This window comes from Gossypium hirsutum, chromosome A01 (genome assembly GCF_007990345.1).
Source record: "Gossypium hirsutum isolate 1008001.06 chromosome A01, Gossypium_hirsutum_v2.1, whole genome shotgun sequence".
Lineage (NCBI taxonomy): Eukaryota > Viridiplantae > Streptophyta > Magnoliopsida > Malvales > Malvaceae > Gossypium > Gossypium hirsutum.
The window spans coordinates 30,992,288-31,013,119 of NC_053424.1; the positions used below are offsets into that span (position 1 = coordinate 30,992,288).

A 20,832-nucleotide genomic window follows, 5' to 3' on the forward strand; every position below is an offset into this window, starting at 1 on the left:
ATGGCTTTGCACTATTCCTTCCTTTTTGTTCTTGAATTCTCGTTATTCTTTAGCAAGGCTCTATGTGGCCTCGATTTTAAAGCAAGCGCTATCTGCCCCAATTGATTGTCAAGAGCTCTGAGGGACGCTGCCTGGCTCTGAATTAGAACATCATTCTTGGCCATGTATTCTTTCAATAGGGCTTCAATAGAGGTAAAAGATGATGCTTGACCCTATTGAACATTTTTCCTCAATATAGGATGATTATAACCAAGCAATGCACTATTAGCATTTTATCTTGCAACATTGTTTAAATTCCCCACACCATGATTATTCCAACTAAAGTTCAGATGCTGTTTCCACCCTCGATTGTAGCTGTTGGAATAGGGGTTATTATTCCGGTTAAAATTACCCATGTAGTATACAGATGCTGGGTTTGATAGGCATCCATCAAACACATGATCTTCATCGCAATAAACATATGATAGTTTAGCCGATTTTAATAGTTTCGCCGATTTTATCTTCTGAACTGTAGTGGGCCTCTTCAATGTTTTGATCATAGTAGCTAAAGAAAATATTTGGGCTATCAACAAAGTGATTACATCCAACTCCATGGTACCAAAACTTTCTCACCCATCTCAACTCTTGTAGTAGCATTTTGATAATCATAGTTGGCATATTTTTCCAAAATCGCATATTGTTCATTATAAGATTTATCCAACAAGGTACCATTGGCGGCAGCATCAACTACCATCCTTGTATGTGCATTCAACCCATTATAAAATATTTTTATCTGTGTCCAATGTTAGAATCTATGCATCGAACATTTCTGGAGTAATTCTTTAAATCGTTCCCAAGCTTTATATAGCATTTCATCCTCCAATTTTCAAAAAGATGTGATGTCATTTCTAAGCTTGGGATTCATATTTGGTGGATTATACCGTAGAAAAACCTCTGGGAAAGATCATTCCATGATGCCACTGTTCCTGATGGCAAAGCATTCAGCCATTCCCTTGTACGGTCTCTTAAAGAATATGGAAACAATTTAAGCCGCAAGGCATCGTTAGGAACACCCTGTTGTCTAAATCAACTTGTATTGTTGAGCTTGTATGTTTGGTCTTACTATTCCTGGATTCAAATTATCTAAAATTGGAACAACATGTTCCCAAATTGGTCTATCTCGATCATCTATCACATGATGAAAAAGAGGATTAACATCCTGACCAATAGGATCATTATTGAAACCAGGATCATTTCCTTCCCTATCCATATTACGAAACTCCCTTTTTCTCCTTTGCAAAGTTCTTTCAATCTTTAGGCCAAAAGGATACTCTTCGTTAGCAGGAATTCCTTTTCTCATAATCTGACAACAAACCTATGGAAATTAAATACAACTAAGTTAAATAAGACTAAGAAAACAAAATAAAATTTCAAAACTAAATTTCACCAATCGCCAATCCTCGACAACGGTGCCAAAAACTTGTCACATGTAAATACGATATGCAAATTGTGCAAGCATACATGTCGAGCAAGTAATAAAGTGATGAGTGGGATCATTTTCATAGGGGCCAGAATAGTATAATTTGGTTGAGTTATCAAAGTAAGGTATAATTAATTTTATGACAAATAGAATGATAAGAATGTTGTGGTGATTTGAAGGAATAATGACGTGTGCAATATGTTTAATTGATAAATACTGGAAAATGTAATGGAAAAGATACTATGGCAAAGGATAGAGGGTCTACGATCTTGATTTAGAAGGTCAGGATTACTCAAAATCTACCCTTATTGGCAGTAATGCCTCGACAAAACCATACTCAATCTACCGCTTAGAAGAGTTCAAAAATGGTCTATTTCTTTCGAGAACAAGACCTAAAGTTACCTTGCCTTAAGTGATATATGTCTATAGGCCTTTAGCACAGTACTAGAAACACAAAAATTTACAGACTTTTTCATACCCTTTTTAACTTAAATTCATGCAAATTCGGTTAAATTCTTGTCGAAAAATAATTAATTTTTATAAAATAATTAAAGTACACGTAAAATATGAACATGTTGAAATTTATTTAATTTCATAATTATTTTTTTATGAATTTTGGTTATTTTCGATAGATTTGCGCAAAGGACGAAAAATGGCTCGACAAACACTGCCAGAAGCACAAAACTGAGAAGCAATTTGAAGTATCGAGGCAAATTAATTTCTAGCCTAAGACGGTCTAATTATGTATATTAATTCATAATATAAATAAATTTAATTTATACCTAATTTAATTTGGGCTAAATAAATTATTATTAATTAATTATGGAAAAAGTGGTCCAGTTGAACCGAACCGATTGAACTGAACCGGCCAAGGATTGGGCAGCCCAAAACCGTCCATATGCTGACCGAAATCAGATAATTAGCTGATTAATTATCTTGCAAAGAAGCCCTTGAATACTTGTCAAAGTTGCATTCAAGCCCCTCCACAATTGGTGGCTTTATGGATTTGCCCCAAGCCACATTTAGCAAAGTTGAAGCCATCAACTTTGCCACATAGATTGCCGGCCAAGGGGTGGCTCTTTGGCTGCCATTTTTAGAAAATTTTAGCTGCCACATTCAGCTATAAAAACTCCCCCTTGGCTGATCATTCAAGGCACACCTCAATTCATTCACATCTCTTCTCTCCTCTCTCACTTTCTCCTCTAATTTTTCCATTTCAAGTCCCTTGCTCTTATGTCGATTTCTCCCCTTGGGAAAGGTTTATTCTTCAGCCATTTTATAGCAACATTTAAGTGTTCATAGCAGCCTTGATCAGCGAGGACAACAAAGAACAAAGACGAAGCAACCTAGTCAAGCCACGAAAAAACACCGGATTTGATTCTTATTCCCTATCTTTTTAATTTTTGTTGCTGTTATGATGAACATATGTATGAATATTTATGTTGTTGGAATGGTTAATTTAATCAATTTAGCTTGAATTTAATTCGTGTTGGTTTGATTGCATTTCATCTACTTAAATTATTAAAATTATGTTTATGCTATTATAGACCTCGGTAAAATGCTTGATTAAGTAAAATCATGTAACACCCCGAATTTGGGCCTAAAAGTATTGGGCCTTGAGTGTGGGTCCGTAAGGAGGTTGTATATAGGTATTTAATTGTGCAATGAAATGACACAAATAAATGTCTACTTTGGCGGTTAATGGCCCTGAGAAGTGTAGGAGAAATCTTGGGTTCAAACTTGGGCTTTAGCAAAAATTTTGGTATTAAGTGAATAAAACCCAGGATGCTTGGATGATGCCCTTTTAAATTATTGTGTTAAATAAATGACACAAAAAGCCTAGTGGTCTATTTGTAAATGGCGTGTGGAGTGTACATGGGGTCTGAGGTTCAAGTCTTGGCTCTTACAATTCATTTTGGTTTTTCTCTTAAGTGAATCTGGATGCTGGCACATATGTCTTAAAGTTAATTGTGGACGTTTTTAACACAGAAAGAGCCTGTGGTGGAGTGGCAAGGTGGCGTGTTGTGTAATTGTGAGGTCTAAGGTTCAAGTCTTGGGATGCACAGTGGAGTATTTATTTTTCTATTTGAGTTGTGTAGGAGGTGGAGTTGGACTGAAAGAATGAGGAATTTTCCTATTGATTGAAAGTAATCCCACATCGGGAAGTTAACATGAGAATTGGTGAGAAGCTGGCTTTAAATAGAGTGAACCAGATGAGTTGGTGAGGAAGACTAAATGCAGGATGTGCCAAGGTTGGTGATCGTGGACTTCGGCGTGTTCTCATAAACAGATGTGTATTTCACACTACTCTAGCTGTAGAACGGCAAATGCTGGAATGCCGAAATGCCAGTCACACGGCGATGGCAGCCACACCAGTGTGCGAGCGCATGTGTGGGAGCTTTGACGTGATGGTTGAGGAAATCATGAGAGCTCTCGTGGGCTTAGGTTGCTTTGGGCCGGGAAGGGCCATGTGGGCCCAATGGTCCCATGGGCCCAAGTGGATAAATTGTATATTGTGTAGTAAGTAGGGGTGTGCAAAATTTGGGTAAAACCAAAAAAATTCGATTAATAGACCGAATTCGATTAATCAGTCGGTTAACCGAATTTTTTCAGTCGGGGGTGGATTAATAATTTTTTAAATTTTTGGTTAATGGTTAATTCGGTTCGAAACCGGTCGGTTAACCAAAAAAATAACAAATAAAATCATAATATATAAATAACTTATTATTTACCCAAACCCAATCCAACATAAAAACCCAATCTAATATATTTAAACCCAACTACCCAACTACCCAACCTAATTTCCCAACCCAATAATTTTTATTACAAATAATAATAAATAAAAATAAAAATCTAAAAGTAAAAGCTAATAAAACAAAAACATAGATAGACACTCACTAGTCACAACTATTGTCGACAGAAAGCAAAAGCCCCCAACCTTTCAAAGTTTCAAATCCCTAATTGCAAAATTAAAATCTCTCAAAACTTTCAAAATCTCCCAAAACAGTAAAACCTTCAAAACCTTGAGCTAGGGCTGGCCGCTAGTGAGTGGTGACTGGTGTTGTCGTCGAAGCAGTCAAGCCGCCATTACCTGTACTCGACTCCAGGTAAGAAAACTCTTTGTTTTCTTGATTTTTTGAGATTTTTTATGATCTTATTTAATATTTTTATAATGATATTTAATCATATTTGTATTTAAAATTTAAAATCAAGTATCAATATTGAATATACAGTTTATTAAGTATAAACCTAAAAAATAATTTTTTATTGTTGTATGAAATGATGAGTATGTTGTATGCCAAACTGAAGAGCTTGGGGCTATTGAGCAAAAACCTCAAAGATTCCTTTAATTTTTATTACTAAGTATCAAGTGTCATGGCTGAAACGAAAGCCTATTGACAAAAACCTCTTTCAGCCCTTGGGGCTACATTTTTCGGTTTGTCATTATTTATAGCACTCATATTTTCTGTTTATAAACTCAAAAATCCGAATGCATTTCATTTAATAAGAAATTCGATATCCCTTAATCAAAATTTCGAATTTAAGTATCATATATATATAAATCAATAAATTTTGTTCCCAATTTAAGAAACTTGAGTATTACCACAAATCTTATTATATATAACACATAATCAAAACAGTTTCCTTATTTAATACTTATAGTCAAAGTTCATGGAAAAAACTATGGGTACTGTACTACTGTTTCCTTATTTACAATCTTCTAATTAAATTTATTTAGTTTAAGATTCATTGACTTATTGTTGTAATTTTTGCTTATTTTTATTTTTTGTCGAAGAGTAAATTATCCTATTAACTGTAATTTATTTATTTTAAGATTAATTGATTCATTGAGATCTGTATGTATGTGTTGTAAAAAAATTTTATGTGGCTGTTAATATATGTGCCTGCATTATCCTATTAACTATTTTTTTTAACAAATTGGTTTCTTGTTTGCAAGAAGTTATTAGACATGGATAAAAGCAGAATTTATTTCTCTAAAACTCAACATCAAATGTTTAATATTATAAATGTATTTTAATTTATTATATAATTTTTTTCTTGCAGAATGTCCACCGAACCAATATCTATTGAGGGTAGTATTAGACCTCCTACTTCGATAGATTCTGAAAATTCGGGAATTGGAGCTTCAAGCCAAGCAAAGGGGACTACTGGGAAAAGAAAAGGCACTCCTCAAAGGTCAGAAGTTTGGTCTCACTTCACTAATATTATTAATAGTGAGGGTGCTAGTAAGGCTAAATGTAGTTATTGTCAAAAGGAATTTTGTTGCGATATGAAAAAAAATGGTACAGGGTCATTGAAATATCATATTGGTTCATGTAAGAAAAATCCTAGCAATGTTGTTGACACTAGTCAAGGACAATTAGTTTTACCTAGAAAGGGAGTTGAAGGGGGGGAGGGCATCTTTCAACTTGGAGATTTGATCAAGAAGCATGTAGGAAAGGATTAGTACAAATGATTGTGATTGATGAATTACCTTTCAAGTTTGTTGAAAGTGAAGGCTTTAAGAAATTTATGTTTGTGGCATGTCCTAGGTTTCATATTCCTTCACGAACTACTATGACTAGGGATGTTTATCAATTGTATTTAGATGAAAGAGTCAAGATAAAACAACTTTTGAAAAGTTCTTGTTCTAGAGTTTGCTTAACTACTGACACATGGACTTCTTTTCAAAGAGTTAATTATTTGTGTATCACTGCTCACTTTATTGATAACGATTGGAAATTGAATAAAAAGATTTTAAACTTTTGTCCAATTTCTAGTCATAAGGGTGAGTCCATTGGGATGGTGATTGAGAAATGCTTGTTGAATTGGGGGATTGATAAGTTGTTTACTGTTACTGTTGATAATGCAAGTTCAAATGATGTTTCTATTGGCTATTTGAGAAAGAAATTTAACCCTCGAGGGGGTTTAGTTAAAAATGGTACATATCTTCATATGAGATGCATGGCACACATTGTGAATTTGATTCTTGTTGAAGGCTTAAAGGAAATGAATAAATCTGTTGAACGTGTTAGGGGGCTATTAGATATGTGAGACAATCTCCAGCTAGATTACAAAAATTTAAGGAGTGTGTTGTGGTGGAAAAGATAGAGTGCAAGAAGATGTTGTGTCTTGATGTTTGTACTAGGTAGAACTCAACCTACTTAATGTTAGACACTGCACAGAACTTTGAGAGAGCTTTTGAGAGATTTGAGGAGCAAGATACAAACTTTAGGGCTAAACTTGAAAGAGGGGAGGGTTGGCCTAGTGTGGATGATTGGGATAATGTTAGAAACTTGAGGGATTTCTTAGAACACTTTTATGAAGTCACTTTGCGTATATTTGGCACTTCATATGTCATGTCCAATAATTTTTTTGATGAGCTTTCTGAAATTGATATTCTTTTACGAGATGCTCAGTTAAATAGTAATGTTGATTTCAATGTTATGGCCATCAAGATGAAAGAGAAGTATGATAAGTATTGGGGTGATATTGATAAGATGAGTTTGCTTATGTTTGTTGCTTATGTTTTGAATCCTAGAAAAAAACTGAAGTATCTTGAATTTGCACTTAGTGAAATGTCTAGTTCTGAAAAAGCTTGTGAAATGATGCAAAAATTGAAGGAATCTTTGTATGAATTATTTGATGAGGATAAGCCTCCACTTCATAGTACTTGTAGCCAATCGAGCGTGCCAACACATGTTTCTCGGGGTAAACCACAACAAAAAATGAAAAGGCAAATGAAAGCTTTGTATAAAAAGCGTGAGTTGGAAATTTGTGGTGAGGACAAAATGTCTAAGTTGGATAAATATTTAGCTGAGGCTAATGAGGAATTTGTTGAATATTTTGATATTTTATTGTGGTGGAAAGTGAACAGCCCTAGATTTCCCACTCTTTCAAAAATGGCCAAAGATGTGTTAGTTATACTAGTTTCTACGGTTGCTTCGGAGTCTGCATTTAGCACCGGGGGACGTGTGCTTGATCAATATAGGAATTCTTTAACTCCTAAAATTGTGTGTACTCAAGATTAGATTCGAAAATCATTATCACAAGAAGACATAAAAAAGATTGAAGAACAAATCCAAGAGCTTGACAAGATTGAAAATGGTATATTTATTGTTTTATTTTAATAGTTTCAATTTTTTTACCATATCACTCCTACTTATTTAATTGATTCAATGTTTAGACTTTTCTTGGAATTCATCAGAGCCTACCCTAAATTCATGAGCTTTCGTGAGTTGAAGGGTATGCTTCCTTTCTTATTCTTGTTAACTTATAATCTATTTGTTTGTTTATATTATTTGATTTTTTTAAATGCATATATTTCTATTATATGCTATTTTTTTTTGTAGGTTTAATGAAAATGGAGATATTTGGAGAGAAGAAACGGATACAAATGGAGAATATTAAAGACTTACATTTCAATTATGTGTTAATTTCAAGACTTATGTAATGTTTTTAATTATGTAGTGATTCAAAGACTTATGTAATTTTTTTATTATGTAGTGATTCAAAGACTTATGTAATGTTTTTAATTCGGTTAATTCGGTTAATTAAGTTAATTCGGTTAATTCGATTAATTCGGTTAATTCAGTTAATTTTTAACCAAAAATAAAAAACATATAATTTTCGGTTAATTCGGTTAACCGACCAAATTAACCGAAAAAATTTCGGTTCGGTTATTTTTTTCAAAAAAAAATTGGTTCGGTTAACGGTTAAAAATTTTAAAAGGTCGGTTAATTCGATTAATGGTATTTCGGGTCGGTTAACCGACTGAACACTCCTAGTAGTAAGTATGGGATTAGACTATGTGAATCTCATATCTGTAGGATAGAATTACTGAAATGGCCCTGTAGGGAAGAATTACTGAAATACCTTTTGTTTACAAAATTACCAAAATACCCTCGATTAGCAAAATTACCAAAATACCCTTGGTTTGTAAAATTACCAAAATACCTTTGGTTTGTAAAATTACCAAAATACCCCTAATTTGTGAAATTATCAAAATACCCTTGACTTGTAAAATTACCGAAATACCCTCAATTTGTAAAGTTACCAAAATACCCCTAATTTGGAAAATTACCAAAATACCCTTGATTTGGAAATTTACAAAAATATCCCTGATTTACAAAATAACAGAAATACCCATGACTTTCAAAAATTATAGAAATACCATTGGTTTGCAAAATTATTGAAATACCCTTGGTTTGTAGATTTACCAAAACACCCTTGTAGGGTGAAATGACTAAAATACCCTTAAAATGTAAAAAGACCGTAATGCCCCTGTAAGGTAAAATAACCATAAAGTTCCTGTAGGGTAAAGTGACGATAATACCCTTGTATGGTAAAATGACGATTATGCCCTTATGTCTCATATGACTGATGTGCTTTGGATTTACATATATGATTGCACTGAGTATGACTTTTCATACACATAATATTTATGGCACGACATACTGCATGGGGTAAGGATTTTGATATGGAGGAAGTTCTGTAGGGTGAGTATGTCACATTCACTGTTACTGGTGGCTATGCCACAATTACTGATACAGGTGGCTTTGCCACATTTACTGTTTCTGGCATCTATGCTACATCATTATTTCTGGTAGCTTTGCTGCGGTATTGGTGTGATGGCTGGGTGGGTCGATTTATATCCCCACATGGTGTGTTGGTTGGTACGGGCGGTGTGCTGGTTGGATTTGGGTGGGATTCATAATTGCATTACATCGTACTGTATTGTTACTGCATTGGGCTTAGGCCCACACTGCTACTGTATAGGGCTTAGGCCCAGACTGTACTGATACTGAATAGGGCTTTGGCCTAGACTGTACTGATACTATATTATTCACTATTTGTTTGTTATTGGGATTACACACTGAGTTTTTGTAAACTCACCCCGTTTCTAACTGTGCAGGTAATCCCTAAGCTTAGATGGTTTGGAGCTGCGAGGGACTCGGAGATGGCCAAAGTACTGCTTATGTTTCTTTTATTTGCAATTAGATTTCGTTTTAGGTTTTAATTTATGTAATAAAGCCGTTGGTGGGTTCTAATTTTTAATTTTGATTTTGATTTCTTATACTCAACTACTAGTCTAGGAAAACACGAGTTTTGAAAATAGCACGACTTTCTAAAGAACACGAGCTTTCAACAACAAAGTCTTTAAAATGCTTTCGCGATTTAAATTGAAGTAATATACCAAAGGCAAACAAATTGGTAAACGTTTTGATCGAGAACTTTTGTTAAATAATAATAAAAGGATCTAGATTCAGTAACGAATTCTTACCGGAAAGATCAAGTTTTGAAAAACACTTTGATGTGACACGCCAGATTCGGCCATAACGTCTAGGCTGGGTTTGGGGTGTTACAAATCATGCCTAAGTTATTCTTGCATTACAATTGTGAGGTAGCTAATGAATTAATTATTTAAACGGATTGAAATTGTAATTAATTGACACAATACTTAATCAGTGCATGTTTATTCTTCTAAGGTAGCTGAAGGTTAAGTTAGCAACGTATTTGGCGATACACTTGCCTTGCATAACTTGCAGGATTATTGTAATTAAATTGTTTCAAGGTAACAATACCTTGTTACCTCACGTAGTCTTTTATATGCTCTTTAGATTTTATTAATTATTTGAATTGACATAGGGATATGCAAGAGATTAGTTCAATTTAATGAGTATGTATGTGCCATAACATGTTTGCTTATTAAAATATGTTTAATCATTTGAATTAACATAGGGATATGTTAAGAGATGAATGGATTTGTGTAGGTGAATATGTTCATAAGTTAGAAAATTACCGAGTTGCCATGAATTTATTCTTAACAACATAAGCATGAGCTTAATAATTGTAAGTTAAAGAAATGTAATTAAATCAAAACAATTATGTCATCTTGATTAAATCATATTTTGAAATCGTGCATTTGAGATTTGTTTCTTTAGTTATTTAGTTTAAAATCTTATTTTTCTTAATCACCCTTTTTAAAATGAAATATTTTTCTTCACCAAAGTGTTTTAAATTGTGTTCATAAATAATCCTTTTCACACTCCCTGTGGGTATGATAACTCGACATTTACTTGTCACTTTGTTACTTGTTGCGATTGTGTACACTTGCACATATCCGTCGTTCCAAGTTTTTGGCGCCATTGCCGGGGACTGTTTTAAAAAGTCATTATTTGTGAATTTGTTAGTTTTACATTTTGGTTTATTTTTCCCGTTTAATTTTTAATTTAATTAATTTTTCTGTGATTATTTCAGGTGTTTATGAGTAATGACCGAATTATTGACCTACTCCCTATAGACCCTGAGATTGAATGAACTTTTCAATAGTAAACAAGACAAGCAAATTAGAGAAGAACCGAAGATATGGACTTCAAAAATTTGATCCAAGGAAATGGAGCAAAACCTGCTCAAAATCCTATCCTTATTGCTAATGATAGGGATAGAGCTTTAAGACAGTATGTCGTGCCAGTATTTAATGATCTTAATCTGGGTATTAGGAGACTTGAAATTGAGGCACAATAGCTGAGATGCTTTAGACAGTGGGCCAATTTAGTGGAATGTCTACCGAAGATCCTCACCTACACTTAAGACTATTTATGAAGGTGGGCAATTCTTTCAAATTAGCCAGAGTACCTAAAGATGTATTACGATTGAAGTTGTTCCCATATTCACTGAGGGACAGAGCTCGAGCCTGGTTGAACTCATTACCACCGAACTCAATTTTCACTTAGCAAGAGTTAGCAGAAAGATTCCTTATAAAGTATTTCCCGCCTAGCAAGAATGCTAAGTTGAGGAACAAGATCACTACCTTCCAACAAATGGATAATGAGTCCTTGTATGAGGCATGGGAAAGATACAAAGAGTTATTACGAAAGTGCCCTCATCATAGAATCTCGTATTGCATCCAACTTGAGACATTTTATAATGGTCTCAATGCTCACACAAGGATGGTAGTGGATGCTTCTGCTAATGGTGCTCTCTTTTCTAGGTCTTATAATGAGGATTATGAAATCATTGAAAGGATTGCCAGCAACAATTACCAATGGCCAACTAATCGAGTAACATCAGGAAGACGAGTTGCTGGAATACATGAAGTAGAGGCTCTTACTTCACTCGCATCTCAGGTATCATCAATATCCTCAATGTTAAAAAACCTTACTAGTAATGGGTCTAACAGTTTTGCAGCACAGCCACCAACCCAATTTGAAAGTATAGCCTGTGTTTACTGTGGGGAAGGACATTTGTTCAAAGAATGTCCATCAAAACCAGAATCCATGTACTACATAGGTAACCAAAACCAAAATCGAGGAAGACAATCTAATTTTTATAGCCCATTGTGGCGAAATCACCCCAATCTTTCCTAGAGTAACCAATGGGCTGGAACCATTAACATTTATGCCCAACCTAGACCAACCCAGCTACCTAGTTTTTCCCCAACAAGTTTAGAAACCAACCTAAGCTGAACCATCCAATAGCTTAGAAAATCTGTTGAAGGCATACATGGTCAAGAATGATGCCTTAATCCAAAGCCAAGCAGCTCTATTGAAAAACCTAGAAAACGAAATGGGCTAGCTTGCAACTGAACTCAAGAACCGACCACCAGGTGCTTTATCTAGTAATACGGAGAATCCAAGGAATTCGGGGAAGGAGAATTACAAAGCATTGACATTGAGGCGTGAAAAGACAGTAGAGCCCAACACCATCGAAGCTAAAAAGGAGCAAGCTGATGTTCAAGATTCAGAGGAAATTCAACCGAGTGTTGAAATTCCAGTTTCACAAGAACAAGAATCTGTAAAACCCGTCAATGTAATTTCAGAACCAACTAATTCTGATCAACTAACAACTCCGTTAGATGCAAAATTGCCACAAAGGATGAATCAACCAATTTCAGTAAAGAAACCACCACCACCCCACCCTCAAAGACTTTAGAAGAAGAAGTAGAAAATTTAATTCAAGAAGTTCCTAGACGTACTCAAGCAACTTCATATCAACATTTCGTTGGTTGAAACACTTGAGAAAATGCCGAACTACGTCAAATTCATGAAGGATATCCTGTCCAAAAAACAAAGACTTGGAGAATTTGAGATGGTAGCTCTGATGAAGGAATGTAGTGCATATCTTCAAGACAAATTACCCTCAAAGTTGAAGGATCCTGGATGTTTTACCATATCTTGCAACATTAGAGCAACAAATTGTGGTAAGGCATTATGTGACTTAGGTGCGAGTATTAACTTAATGCATATGTCAAAATTTAGGGAGTTGGGGATAAGTAAAGTTAGACCAGCTACGATTACACTTCAATTAGTAGATCAATCTTTAGCACATCCAGAAGGAAAAATCGAGGATGTATTGGTACGTGTAGATAAATTTGTCTTCTCTGCTGATTTTGTTATCCTAGAATTTGAAGCAGACAAAGAAGTGTCAATTATCTTAGGAAGATCATTCTTAGCAACCGGAAGGACCCTTATTGATATACAGAAGGGCGAGCTTACTATGCGTGTTCAGGATGATCAGGTAACATTTAACGTTTTTAAGTCTATGAGATTTTCAGACACAATTTATAATTGTTCTGCAGTGTCCGATTTAGAGGATTTAATAGTGAAGAAGGAGCTAAACTATGTTGAGGATCCATTGAAACAAATTTTGACATCAGATCCTCTGAATAATGAAGAGGAGGACGAATACTTAGCATTGTTACAAGCTAATCAAAAGGGATTTAATCCGCAATCCTATTTTGAATCTTTGGAATTAGAGAAAAGGGATTATGCCCAACCAAAAGTGTCAATCGAGGAGCCACCTAAATTAGAACTCAAGGTACTCCCTTCACATTTGAAATATGTTTATTTAGGTAACGCTTCTGCTCTGCCTGTGATTGTTTCAGGAGAATTAACTAGTGAGCAAAAAGAGAAACTCATCTTTGTATTGAAACAATTTAAGAAGGCTATTGGATGGACCATAGTCGATATTCATAAAATTAGTCCATTTGTATGCACGCACAAGATTATCCTTGAAGATGGCGAAAAAGGGACGATTGATGGAAACGAAGATTGAACCCCATCATGAAGGACATAGTAAAGAAATAAATCATCAAGTGGTTAGATGCAGGTATAATTTGCCCGATCTCAGACAGTTCATAGGTAAGTCTGGTCCAGTGCATGCCAAATAAAGAAGGTATCACGGTCGTTGAAAATGAGAATAACGAGTTGATACTGACTAGAACGGCTACGGGATAGAAAATTTTCATCAACTACCAGAAGCTGAACAAGGTAACTAGGAAAGATCACTTTCCTTTACCGTTTTTGGACCAGATGCTGGATAGACTCGCGGGCCGAGACTACTATTATTTTCTCAATGGATACTCGGGGTATAATAAGATTACAGTAGCACCAGAAGATCAACACAAGATAACATTCACCTGCCCGTACGGTACATTTTCTTTTAGATGCATGCCATTTAGTTTATGTAATGCACCTGCTACATTTCAAAGATGTATGATGTCTATTTTTACTGATATGGTTGAGAAGTATTTGGAAGTTTTTTGGATGATTTTCCAGTATTTGGAGACACTTATGACGATTGCTTAGCCAATCTACTAAAGGTACTCAGGAAATGCGAAGAAACAAACCTAGTACTCAATTGGGAAAAGTGTCACTTTATGGTACGAGAAAGGATTGTTCTAGGGCATCAAATAACAAGACATGGAATAGAGGTTGATAAAGCAAAGGTAGATGTTATTGAGAAACTCCCACCTCCAACATCTGTAAAGGGTGTTAGGAGCTTTTTGGGTCACGCCGGTTTCTATCGAAGATTTATCAAGACTTCTCCAAAATTTCTAAACCCTTATATAAATTATTGGAAAAGGACTCGACGTTCAAGTTTGATGAAGAATGCTTAAAGCCTTTCAAAGATTTGAAAAGTCAGTTAGTTACAGCAACCATAATCATCACACTGGACTGGGATTTTCCATTCGAATTGATGTGTGATGCAAGTTACTTCGCGATAGGAGCTGTCATGGGCCAGCGAAGGAACAAAGTTTTTCATCCCATCTACTACGCAAGTCGAACTCTGACAGGAGCTCAACTGAATTATATGGTAACAGAAAAAGAGTTATTTGCTATTGTGTTTGCTTTTGACAAGTTCCGATCTTATCTTGTAGGTACCAAAGTGACTGTCTATACGGACCACTCAGCAATTAAGTACTTACTTTCTAAGAAAGATGCTAAGTCGAGGTTGATCCGATGGGTTCTTCTACTTTACGAGTTCAATTTAAAAATTCAAGATCGAAAGGGAGTGGAAAATCAAGTATCAAATCACTTGTCCATATTAGAGCCGTAAGAAGGGAACTCTCCTCTTATACCAATTCAAGAGACGTTTCCGGATGAACACATACTGAAGGTAAATCATGTCCATAATACCCTTTGGTTTGTTGATATTGCTAACTATTTAGCTTGTGGTTTGATGCCGATTGATAAGATATATCATCAAAGGAAAAAGTTTCTTCACGATGTGAAGTACTATTTCTGGGAAGAACCATACTTGTTTAAAAAGTGCGCAGATCAAATGATCAGGAGATGCGTGGAAAAAGATAAAGTACAAAAGATTCTATATCATTGTCACTCAGCTCCAAGTGGGGGACACTTTAGAGGTACTCATATTGCAGCCAAAGTATTGCAAGCTGGATTCTTTTTGCCAACACTATTCAAGATGCATATGCTTACGTAAAGAGTTGTGATCAATGTCAAAGGGTTGGAAATGTCACCAATAGAAATGAGATGCCTCGAACAAATATCATTGAGGTAGAATTGTTTGATGTATAGGGTATTGACGTTCTTGGTCCTTTTCCACCGTCTTTTGGTCACAAGTACATATTAGTAGTAGTAGACTCTGTGTCTAAGTGGGTCGAGGCTGAAGCTTATCCAACAAATAATGCTAAGGTTGTAATTAAGTTTTTGCAGAAACACGTGTTCACAAGGTTTGGAACCCCAAGAGCTATTACAAGCGATGAAGGGTCCCATTTTGTGAACAAGTGGTTGAAATGGTTATTGGATAAACATGAAGTGAAACATAAGGTCGCTACAGCTTACCATCGGTAGACAAATGGGCAAGCTGAACTGGCAGAGAAAGAGATCAAAGGCATAATTGAGAAGGTAGTTTGCCCGGACCGACGAGATAGGTCCAAAAGATTGGATGATGCTTTATGAGCTTACAGAACAACATACAAGACACCTTTAGGGATGTCACCCTACAGGTTGGTCTTTAGGAAAGCCTGTCATCTACCCCTGGAGTTAGAGCACAAAGCTTACTGGGCTCTACGACAACTCAACTTGGACTCGAAGCTTGCTAAAGAGAAATGGATGCTCCAACTCAATGAGCTAGAGGAATTCTGAATGTTCTCGTATGAAAATGCCAAATTACTTAAGGAGAGACTTAAGAAATGACATGACAAGCACATTCGAGTTCAAGAATTCGAAGCAGGTTAGCAAGTCTTGTTATTTAATTCCAGATTAAGGTTCTTTCTAGGTAAATTAAAATCACGTTGGTCCGGTCCATTTACGATTCATCAAGTCTATCCATACGGAGTTGTTGAACTCCAAGGTAAGGGAGGTAATTTCAAGTTAATTCTCAACATCTGAAACATTACTGGGGAGATAAGATTGAACAGAATCAAATTTTGTTCATTTTATCAGATGTTTAAATTTTCTTATTTTGCTTTTTAATAAATGATTTAGGGTATATTTTTGGAATTAGTATGCTTAAATAAATTCTGTCTAGGAGATTCGAACTTAAGCGGGACCGCTTGTGACTCCCCAATCATTCTTGGGAATTGATTTTAACATAATTTTCCGAGAAACTATTCTCTAAATAAAATTAAATTTTTGATTTTTTTCAAATAAGAGGGTCAATTTTTATCCAAGTTTTAAATTGCAACTCAATATCAAATTTTCATTAAGTCTAGGGACTTAATTGAAGTATTTTTAAATTTTGGTTGCTCTTTTTGTAAATAATAAAAATTAGATGCCTCTTTTTGTAAATATTTTCAAAAGGCTTCTAGAAAAAAAATTTAGTTAGAAAATGATAATTATTAATATATAATTATATCCATTATAATATATATTAATTATTATCAACTTTATCTGGAGTTAGGATTAGTTGTAATTTAATCATATTTTATTTGATAAGTTTTTTTTAAGATGATAATCTTTAATATATAATTATATCTATTATAATTTATATATTAATTTTTATCAATTTAGCATAAAATTAGGATTAGTTTATCTTATTTTTAAATAAAATAATAGCATTAATAAATTAATATGCATATATTTAATTATTAATTGTTGTTAACCTGGATTAGAATTAGAACTTAGAGTTTTTACCTATTAAATTTCTCTAAGAATTCTATTTTTAAGTCCTATTCTCTTCATTATAAATACCACTTTTTCATCATTCATCACTCAAAATCCTAAAGCACCAAAAATCTTCAAGTGCCAAAACCTCCTAGCTGAAAAGCAACCATTTGGCCAGTAGCCCTAGCTCCATCGTATGCCGCAGGCCCAGCTCGCGCGCAATCGCGCACACTTGCCCTGAACGTGTGCTGCATTGCACGCTTCGTGCTGTTGCCCACACCAGGCCCTCATCCTGCACATTGCAACCTGCGACCAGGTCCCGCGCACACTCACGCTAGGTCTGTTCGACTAGGATCTGCATGCTGCTCGTATATCCAGCCTAGCATGCGCGCATTGCTGCTTACTCCCAACACCTACTGCGCACTACTACCTCACACACCCGAACGACACCACCCTCTCACCCATCCTTAGCCAAATCCTGCAACCTACTTCCATTTTACCTCTTTTGCTTTCTAACTATTTATTTTTTAGGAGTTCTACAAAAAAAAAGGTGGTAAGACCGAATTTTCTCTTAAATTTTTAATTTGATTTAATTATTTAATTTTTCAATTTATTGAATAATTAATCATTTTTATTTAATTAATTTTTTGAGAAAATAAATTTTTTCCATCTTTTTTTCACGTTAATCATGCCTCGCAAGAGAATTCGTACCTACACCCAAATTGATGAAACACAAAACAAGTTCCATTATAAAGAAGCCAAAGCAAGATATGAGAGTATCTTCAAAAATCAACAGATACATCTAGAGAAAGGCTTTACATTGAAAGAGAACAACTACAAAGATTTTATGGCACGTATTCATCAAGTTGCTGAAACCCTCAATTGGAAATTGTTTTGTGAGAAGAGACCTAGTGTGGATGAGGAACTAGTTCGCGAGTTCTATGCGAATTTAACCTCAAGCGAGTTGATGGAAGTTCCAGTTCGCAGAATCAAGGCACCAATAACTTCAAATGCTATTAATGAGTTCTTTGAATTACTTGATTTAAAAAACAATGATTATTCTTCCTTGATGAGCAATATCAAGCCTGAAAATTTGCAAGATATTCTTGAGGAACTTACAGTTCCAGCTTCTAAGTGGATTGTGTCAAAGCAAGGAATCCACACTTGTCGAAGAGAATATCTGACACCACTCACAAAGGTATGGATCTATTTCATCCATTACAGCCTTATGCCTAGCTCACATAGGACTACAATTTCATTAGAATGAATGGTCTTATTATACTCGATCTTAACTGGAAAGACCATTTTATGTAGGAAAAATCATCCTGAGAGAGATGGGGAAATGTGCCGTTAGACATTCTGGCCCAGCCTACTTTCCCTTTACGATAATAATTCTGTGCTTGAAAGCTAAAATTCTTGCAAACGTAAAGAAGACAGGTTATAGCTAGGGCACAATCACAGATTGGAACCTTTACCGAATAGCTGGAGATTCTATTCTTCAACATTGAATTGAAGAAAGTGAGGATCCTGAAGAAGAGAAAGAAGATCCCACAGAGATCGAACTAATCCAATCGGCTAAAGTCCCTTATAAGGTGGAACCACTGGATCCAGAAGTTGAACCTGATGATGAAACCTCAATGATCAGAGCTCAGCCGCCTAGCCCAGATCTTCGAGATGAGATGTCAAAGTTGATGGACATAATGTAGCATATGGAATGGCAGCAACAAGCTTACTGGAGATACTCAAAAATAAGGGATAACTCGATGAGAAGTGCTCTTAAAAAAATTTACAATGACCCATTTAGTTTTGGGCCTGAATTTCCAGATTTTATATTTGAACCATGGAGCCCATTATCGAAGAAGGAGCAAAGTGATTCATGCAAAGGCAATAATGATGGAGCAAAAGATGAGTCAAATTCAGAAGGGTCTGCAAATAAATAAAAGGGGGGATCTTGACCTTATTTTATATTTGTTCTTAGGTCATGATAAATCGTAATTTAGACATATTTTTACCCCATGTTTAATGCAATTTATGGATGATTTTCCATTAGAATTGGTGAATTCGATGCTTCTAATGCTTTATTTTCATGTTTTATACTTAGGAGAGCATATGAGAGCAAAAGGAACGAAAAACGAGCCAAAAACGGAGAAAATAGGCCAAAGTATGAAATCAACATGGCTTGAACCTCCTCACACGGGCAGACCACACGACCGTGTCAATTTGGCAGGCTCGAGCACGGCTTGAAGTAATCGCACAGGGGCATGTCCCTGCCGAGCCCAAGTTCAGTCCAATTTGGAAAAGGCTAATTTTGAGGGTTTCTAGGCATTCTAAAGCCTATAAATACACCCTAGAAGAGGAAAGTAAGGGGCACACAGGGAGGAAGGAAGGAATTACTCAAAGGAAGTCAATTGATCCATCTTAGAAGCCGGATTCATCATCAAGACTGAAGATCTCTCCTCAATTTCCCCTTCAGGAGTTTTGGGTTTTTTTTATTCTTTGTACTCTTTATTATTCTGAGATGTTTTCTTATTTAGTTATGAACTAAATCCCTTAAATACCTAAGGGGAATGAAACCTAAAATGAATCTTGTTATTATTTTTTTAATTGTATGATAAATATTTAACTTGTTCTTAATTATGTGTTCTTAATTCTTGTTTTGATATCCCAGGATACTGATTCAAGATAAGTTCTTATTTAGAAGAGGAATAGACCCTGTCTAAGAGTACATTTGTCATAATTAAGCAGAGTTGTTTGCGCGCCTAGACATAGGGTGACAAGATTTTGCTAGATTAGGGTGAAACCTAATAAGGAGATCCATAGATCGAGTTAAGGCAACCCTAGGGTGTTAATTAGAGAAAGGTCTCAATTATTCAATCTAGGGATTAGATGTTATTAGTCTTGAATAGGGATAATAACATAACTTAGGGATCTCTACGGAACAAGTTAAATGAATAAATCATTCGATTCAGAGCCAGAATAACAAGTACATACTAGGTGGATTTTTCCTTAGGTATTGTCTTAATTCAACCTATTTTCCCAAAAGCAATTCCCCAATTCCATTCTCTGTGAATTTTTATTTTAGATAATTAGTTAGTTAAAACAAAAAACCTCTTTATTCTTAGGCTAGATAATAAAAAGACAGTCATTACTAGTACTTTTAGTTCCTTTGGGTTCGATAATCCGATCTTGCTAAAACTATACTACTGTTCGATACGTACACTTGCCTACATCGCGATAATAGTTAGTTTCAAGAATGATTAATTATAAATATTTAAAACTTATCACGAAATCAAGCGATCAAGTTTTTGGCACCGTTGCCGGGGAACTAAGATATTAGGAACGCTCAATTTTTATTACTTTAGCCATTTATTTTTCTTGCAATTTAATTTTATTTTTTGTTATGTATTAATTTACTTTATCTTTCTCTTGGCAGGTTTTTATAGTTTACGACGAGAAAAAACCCATCAAGACCACTACTTTTTGACGAAGAAATCGATCGCACAGTTCGCAGAAACCAAAGAAAAATAAGGCGAAGCTTAAGATACAGAGAGTACGAGCAAGAGGACGATACTCAACCCCCAACCAAAGAGATGGCTGAAAACCAAGACAATCAACTACCTCTTATAATTGTGGTTAATCAAAATCCTTCTCCATGCACTATGTATGATTATGCTAAACCTTCTTTAAGAGGAACTGAATCGAGCATAGTTAGACCTGTTGTAGTTGCAAATACTTTTGAACTAAAACCTAACACTATTCAAATGATACAGAAATTTGTTCAGTTTGATGGTTAGTAGGATGAGGATCCTAACACTCACTTAGCAAACTTTTTGGAACTATGCGATACATTTAAAATTAATGGTGTTTCTGATGATGCCATTCGTCTTCGGTTATTCCCTTTTTTGATTGAGGAACAAAGCTAAACAGTGGTTGAACTCATTACCACGAGGTTCAATCACTACTTGGGAACAAATGACAGAAAAATTTCTATTAAAATATTTCCCACCGGCTAAAACAGCC

At 35.2% G+C, this 20,832-nt stretch overlaps 2 non-coding genes across 2 annotated transcripts; one reads left to right on the top strand and one right to left on the bottom strand.

Annotated features, from left to right (window-relative positions):
* Window positions 1–788: 788 nt before the first annotated feature.
* On the top strand, window positions 789–895 carry LOC121208369 (small nucleolar RNA R71). Its single transcript, XR_005903362.1, has one exon. It is a non-coding gene; the product is annotated as a small nucleolar RNA R71 (small nucleolar RNA).
* Window positions 896–11,250: 10,355 nt separating this feature from the next.
* LOC121207673 (small nucleolar RNA R71) lies at window positions 11,251–11,357 on the bottom strand. Its single transcript, XR_005902802.1, has one exon. It is a non-coding gene; the product is annotated as a small nucleolar RNA R71 (small nucleolar RNA).
* Between the last annotated feature and the right edge of the window lie 9,475 nt (window positions 11,358–20,832).